The sequence below is a fragment of the Nanorana parkeri genome, unplaced genomic scaffold, assembly GCF_000935625.1.
Source record: "Nanorana parkeri isolate BGI_ZX_2015 unplaced genomic scaffold, ASM93562v1 scaffold97, whole genome shotgun sequence".
In the NCBI taxonomy this organism is placed as follows: Eukaryota; Metazoa; Chordata; class Amphibia; order Anura; family Dicroglossidae; genus Nanorana; species Nanorana parkeri.
In genome coordinates, this window is record NW_017306365.1 from 395,444 (window position 1) to 402,628 (window position 7,185).

Consider the following 7,185-nt stretch of genomic DNA (forward strand, 5'->3'; position numbering starts at 1 on the left):
TTTGCTAAGACACTGCAAAGTAGATAAGTATCTTAACAGCAGTCAACTTTGGAAAAAGGGCTATTGAGGCATTAGTTAGCATTCATCCCACCTTGTCAGCTCATTATTTATCATGAGTATGCTGTCATGTAGGCACCAGGAAAACAGAAAACTGTATCAATACCCCAGATAGCAAGGATAACTTGCCACAAACTTGTGGCAGGGTTAAATTGTAATTTTTGTTAACTTGCTGCACACATTCCTGGCAAGTTGTAGACTTGCAGAATACTTGCAGCACAAGTTCTAGTTGGCGCTAGTGGGCTAGCACTGCAAGGGTTAAGTGCTCATTTTAATCTAGGGAGGTAAATAAAGTTATACTCACCTGATCCTCTGAGCTGGCTTGCTCTTAGACCAGCTGCTGGAGCCTCTCTCCCCCTTTGCTGCAGCAGTCTAAGATCCCGTAAATAATCACATCCTATACACAGTGTATAGAATGCGAGGACGCCGAGAGACATACCATCGCTGCAGCAGAGAAGGAGACAGGCTGGGGGAAGCGATGTCACCATTGGCCACCTCCGAGGATTGGGTGAGTAACTTTATTTTCCTCTCTAGACCAAAACAAGAACTTAACCCTTGCAGTGCGGGGATAGCCCCACTGCAAGGGTTAATAATAATTGTCCCTGGAGTTCTGCTATAAGCCTACCCTTGGTGTGCCAGACATGAAGCCACAGTGCCCTACACATCTGAACAAACATTTTTCTCATGCAAGACACAAGTTTAGATGCTTGCAAATGACAATCACATCTGAACTGCAGGACCTCAGGTATTTAGTCTTAAGGCTCTAGGACAGAAGCCCTCTATGATTAAGCCCAGGTGGTGAAACACGCGAGAGGCGTTGGCGTGGTGTGGGAGATGCTTATGGTGATGCACATGCTGTTCATTGTTCTCTTGGATTTACTCTTTTTGGAATCTGTTTGGATTATTTCAATAAACTTTCGGATTGCACTCATTGTGGTATTGTGCAGCTGATCTTTTGAGGATTCGTTTTGAACAAGTGGGAAGCACACTATAGGTAGCACTCAGAATGTGGACTGATTGCAGCAGAACTTAGAATGGAGCGGTGCATCTATGGAGCTCTAGGACAAAAGGGTTTGTTCTTGAGATGGAGGGGTCTTCTTTACGAAATTTGATCCACCATGATATGCATTCAGAATAATTACCAATAGGGGTAAGACAGTGCAAAAAAAGAAAACTGTCAGTGAAATCCCTAAAGGTTAGAACACCATCAACACGTTGGATAGTATGTTTGGTAAGGTGGATGATTGGAGTGTCCACAAGGGTTAAAGAATACCCCCTCCTCCCTCCCCCCCCCCCCCTTTAAAAGGGAAAAGTTCCTTCACGTTGCTAGTGTAATGGGAAAAGTCTTGGCAGCCCTGGAACAGCAGGCTAATTCTCTAACTGCAATGTCATGACCTTCTTGTAAATCTGAGTCGTATGGAACTTGCTGAAATACAGGTTCTTTAGAATTAGGCTATGAGGACTCGGAATCCTGAATCAGAGACAGTAATAAAAGTTTCAAGAACACGTAGATGTGGAGGTCCAGTAGAGTCAGAATTGGATGGAAGGCACCAAAGCATGCTTAGAACTTTTGTAGACTGTTACATTAATTGTGCACAAGGTCTTTTTGGCATCTAGAAGTGATAGGGATCCCAGCATCTAGGGAACGGTCGTTGGTCCCTTCTAGGGGTATGAGAAATGACCCCAAGTAATGATGGAGGAGTATGGGCTGAGGTCACCCATTGCAGTAGGCCTATCCTCTGTGTGTCTTTATAAGTTATGTTGCACTCCGTAGTAGACAATCAACTTGGCCCCAAGTGAGACAAGGTCATGTGTACTGACACCTCGGAAAAGCTAATGCTTAAGAGGGTAGTTGATGGCCAGATGTGACCAAAAGTCACTGAAGGCGGGCAGTGGAGCAAGACTGGAGAAATGGTAAAGCCACAAAGTGCCGCAACATGAATTTGCTTCCCCTAGGATACATGAAAGGAGAAAGCTTGCAGTGCAGGCAACACTCCACCTAGTAAATGAGGTCAGTGCTCAGTCCAAATGTCCAGCCTCCTAGGACACTAGCAAATAACTGAGGCATGATGGTTGGAGGTTGGTTATACAAGGGCTGACTTACTGTTTTTTGTTTGCCAGTGTCCAAACCTCCTGAAGGTGGCAGTATAATCCAAAGAACTAAGAATTACTACATTCCTCTGTCCCTCAATGGGCAATAAAGAGATTATTAAAAAAAATACTTTGTGTTTAGAGATTCTACTGACAGTACTTTAGTAATAAACAAATAGTCTGTAGTTGAAGTTTGAGTAAAACTAGCATCCCCAGCAGGTAGCTGATATCATAACCAGTCAGTACACAGCTCTAGCTGCAGAATCAGTAAAGGTCATCGCTGCCTATAGCTCCTGTTGTCTCTTTCCTTTCTGTTGGCGGAGATTAGGCACACCCCCAATGATGATGTGCGACAGCCGAGATGTTTTTAAATATCCTGTAAGTGCATTACTTTTAACTTTATTAAATAGTTACTTTTATACTGCGCTTAGATCTGTGTGCCGGGTTTTTATGTTTTCTTCAACAAAAACTCTAAAGATAACACTGAAGGAGCTGCAAAGATCCACAGCGGAGATGGGAATATCTAGGACTACTTTAATGCTTACACTCCGCAGAGTGCGGATTTAGGGAAGAGTGGCTATAAATAAATAAAAAAGCCACAGCTAAACAAAGAATACATATTTGGTTTTCGCCAAATAGCATGTGGCAGACTCCCCAAACACATAAAAAAGAGGGTTCTCTGGTCAGATGAGACTCAAATTGAGATTTTTTTGGGCAATCATGGAAAATGCTATGTATGGCATAAACCCAAAACTTGCCATTACCCTGAGAATACAATCCTCACAGTGAAGCACAGTTGTGGGCTAATGTACGGTTGTAAAAACACACACACACATTATATAATATAATCATACATATTGTGTATGTACACCGATCAGCCATAACATTAGGACCACTGAGAGGTGAAGTGAATAACACTGATTATATCCTTACAATGGCAACTGGAATTGGGTAGGATATATTAGGCAGCAAGTAAACAACTTTGACAAGGGCCAAATTGTGATTGCTAAACGATTGGGTTAGTGCAACTCCAAAACTGCAGCTCTAGTCTTGTTCCTGGTCTGCAGTGGTCAGAACCTACCAAAATTAGTCCAAGGAGGGAGAACTGGTGACAGGGTCATGGGCCAAATAGTATAGCACCGGCCCTGCTTGTGGAGTCCATACCTTGAAGGGTCAGGGCTGTTTTGGTGGCCAAAATGGGACTTACTCAATATTAGGCAGTTAGTCATTATGTTCTAGCTGATTGGTGTATACAGGGTATAACACACACTATATAGAATCATGGGAATTTAAACAAAAGGTACATGACAAAAACATATACAAATGAGAACAGAAGAGAAATGAAGACAGATGTGCAATCAGATGAAAACTGATACATTTTTATCTGTATTCTATTTTTCAAGATGGTGCAGGTGACACCTGTGTGAAAATGGCCTCTGTGCAAAGAGAACGTTTAATACGTCAAATGAAAATAATAGCAACGTTTAGCAAAGATCTGTTGCATCTGTTGCATGTCATTTTTTAAAAATAATTATCGGGGAACCAGTCAGTAGAACATGGAGTAATAATAAGTATAGTTATGTTGTAGAGCTTCCCAAGAACACCAAAGCCAGTGAAGCTGTAATATGCAAATATATATATATTTCACTTCCTGTCCATCAAAATCCTCAGCCAACAGTAAGTTGTTCATATAACTTGAGAAACAAATTCCTATTTGCATACTAGTAGTTGTGGGGCTATGCAGCTACTAGAGAGCCTTACAAGGTATACAGTATAAGTGCATGCAACTTTAGGTGTCTGGTATACATTTCCTGAATTTAAAGATATTTGAACAAATTCAGTACAAAAAGCCAAAAAAAAATAACTGTAGGTGGTAAACAGCAAAGTTTTCTGCTAGCATTTTCTGAAAGCCTGGTGCTCTTTTTTTATAGTCCAGGATCTCATATGCTTTGACAAAAGGTAGAATAGCTTTGTAAAAAAATAATCTTTGAATGACAGGGCAACCTTTCCAGCACATTCAATGCACTCCAAAGTGTACATCTTTGGTTTTCTTTCAATCTGACTTTAAGTGACACTAACTCTTAAAAACACATTCAAGTACCTTAACTATTAAGCAAACTGTACCCTATTTGTGCATCACCCAGCTGGAGATCCTCAAATTATCTCTGAATTGGTGCTGACACTGCCCTTCCTCCTGGAGGATGGCTACTTTTGCTCCCCCTGGTCAGTGTGTTGTAAAGTAGACATCACTCCAAATTCACTCCCTTGATAGACTACAATTTCAATACAAATGAGTAAACTAAAGGCGAGATCATAGTCTATCACAGGAGCGAGCTTGGAGCAGTGGCTACTTTAACACAGACAGGGGATGTGGCTTAACAATGGCAGCGTGAGGACTCTCTTTTGGAGCTCTGCATCGATCGCCTATGGCCTGCTATACAGTGGTCTAATTATTACTACGTTCTTATGCCTAAAGTTCTGGGAGTGCAGAATATCTCCCTAGACACCCTGATCTGGTGGACATTTTCTCCTCGGGTGGCACTTCAAAACGCGCCTCAGGTTCGCCAGACCAACTGCTCTGCTGATGCAGGCCCCACTCCTTTCAAGCAAAAAGATAAAGCAGTGGCGGCCCCCCTTCCACCGCAGGTTCGGATTGCAGCCCTCCGCCTTCTCCGATCCCCACACTGATCCTCCTCCCTGCTGACTCTCCAGGCTCTGCGCCTCCTCACTAGAGACCCACGTCCCCACAGCTGGAACAGACGGGGACTGGCGTAACATTCTCCCACGTTTTTCTACTAAGGGGGATTTAGATGGCTCTCATTTAGCTCCTGGGGATGATCCTCTTTCGATACTCGTTTGAACTTGCTTGCGTTATGCTAGTGGTCTACCTCTCCTCCCCCGGAGCTACTCGTAGTGGGTATGGTGGGTGGGTGGGTCGAGACCCAGTATGCACAGGTAATAATGTAATATTTCCTTTTTCTGTGTTTGAGATGGCCTTTTAAGTGTCTCCTATTCCCATTTTCCACTGATACAATAAGTATTTTCATGCCCATGAATTCTCAACATAATATTGGGTGCACGGCCCCATTTCCGTATTGATACATCGCCTACAACTTTTTTTGCCTACATTTTTCCATCTGATATATACACCCCTGTAGGCTTTACACTTCAACTCTAGTTGTTTGGGGTAGGGTGTTGTTTATTGCTGGGCTGTAGGCAGTGCAAGCTTCTCCCCTCACTTCTACCTTTCTAGTAGTTCTACTTTCTTGTTTTCCTTCTAACTTTTCTTTTTGCCATCTCTCTATTTCTGCCTGTTTCTGCCTCTCCTGTACTCTGTCCCACTCTGGCTACTGGGCTTCTTAGGACCTCCTACCTACCATGGCCCCCCTATCGCTATACTCCCTGAAAGTTAGGGGGCTTAATATCCTGGAAAAATGTTCCACACTACTTGCAGACTTGAAAAAGGCCATGTAGTCTTCCTGCAGGATTCCCATTTCAAACCGGACACGATCCCTAAGCTCCACAATCAGGACTACCCAATGGTGTACCATGCTTCCTCTCCAAGTCTAAGGGTGTCAGCATTTTATTATCTAAATCGCTTCTTAGGACGTTGGTTGACCAAGTCATAGATGAAGTGGGATGCTTTAATTGTGGTAAAAGGGAGAATAGGGGAAGTTCTGGTGACTTTAGCTAATGTGTATCTTCCCAACTCGGATCAGCTCCAGTTTCTGCAACAATTTCTCAACTGTTTGATTTTTCAGGAAGGGCTTCTGCTTTTAGGTGGTGACTTTAATGTGGACTTGGATCCCACCGTGGATGTCTCTAGGGGGACTTCTCATCTCTCCTTCTCCGACCTTCGGAAATTCATATTAGCTCTCTAACAACTGCATCTTGTCGATTTTTGGACATTCCTACAACCAGATGTGAGGGACTATTCTTATTACTTGGCTGTCAATCAGTCCTATTCTGAAAGGATTACTTTTTTTGTCCAGCATAGGTCATCTTCTAATAGTCCTCTCAGCATCCATTGGGACTATGCTCCTCTCCGACCATCCCCCGGTTCATTCAAATGTGAACCTATTGGCCACATCCTCTAAGTGTTCCTCTTGGAGACTAAATGAGTCTCTCTTGCAGGACCCAGACGTTTGTGTTTCCCGACTCACGCTCTCATAAGATATGACGTGGAATGCTGTTCCTTTTATAGTCAACTCTCTAATCTTCAGCAGGACCCTCCGCTTTGGGATGCTTCTAATCGGGAATCTGAGGTTGAAACGTAGCTCCAGCATTCGGGGTTATCTTCTATCTCCCTTGAATTCAGATAGTCTAGGTCTTCCTATTTCTTCTGAAGAACTTACCTTTGCTCTTCGCCATTCTAAATCAGGAAAAGCCCCAGGACCTGACGGCTTTACCCTTCCATACTATCGATCGTTTTCAGACATTCTGGTGCCTTGTTTCGTAAATGCATATAATTCTATCCTCCATGACCAGCCTTTCCCGGTTGACTCACTTATGGCTCACAGAATGGGGATTCCAAAAGAAGGCAAGGATCTGGCGCAATGTGGCAGTTACCGCCCTATTGCCTTGTTAAACACCGACCTTAAAGTGACATTAAACCCTCAGATTTTTTAACATAAAACAATAGTGTAATGTGTGCCTTACTGTAATCCATGGTTGTTTCCCTTCTCTTTGCTGCTCTTCCTTTTAAATCTGTATCTGTTCTCATGCTGGACAGAACTTCTGTTTTGCAGCAGACTGCCTTGTCTCTGGAATGGCTACATGGTGTCTGTGTGTACGTTTGCAACCTGAGCCAGCACTACAGGAAGAGGCAACAAAGGGAAGTCCTCCCCAAGCATGAGAAGAGATGAGGATTTAAAAGGAAGAGCAGCAAAGAGAAGGGAAACTACCATGGATTGCAGTAAGGCACACATTACAGTATTGGTTTATGTTAAAAAAATCTGAGGGTTTAATGCCACTTTAAGCTATTTGCGAAAATCTTGGCAAACAGACTTTCTCCTTGTATACAGCAGCTGGTCCATA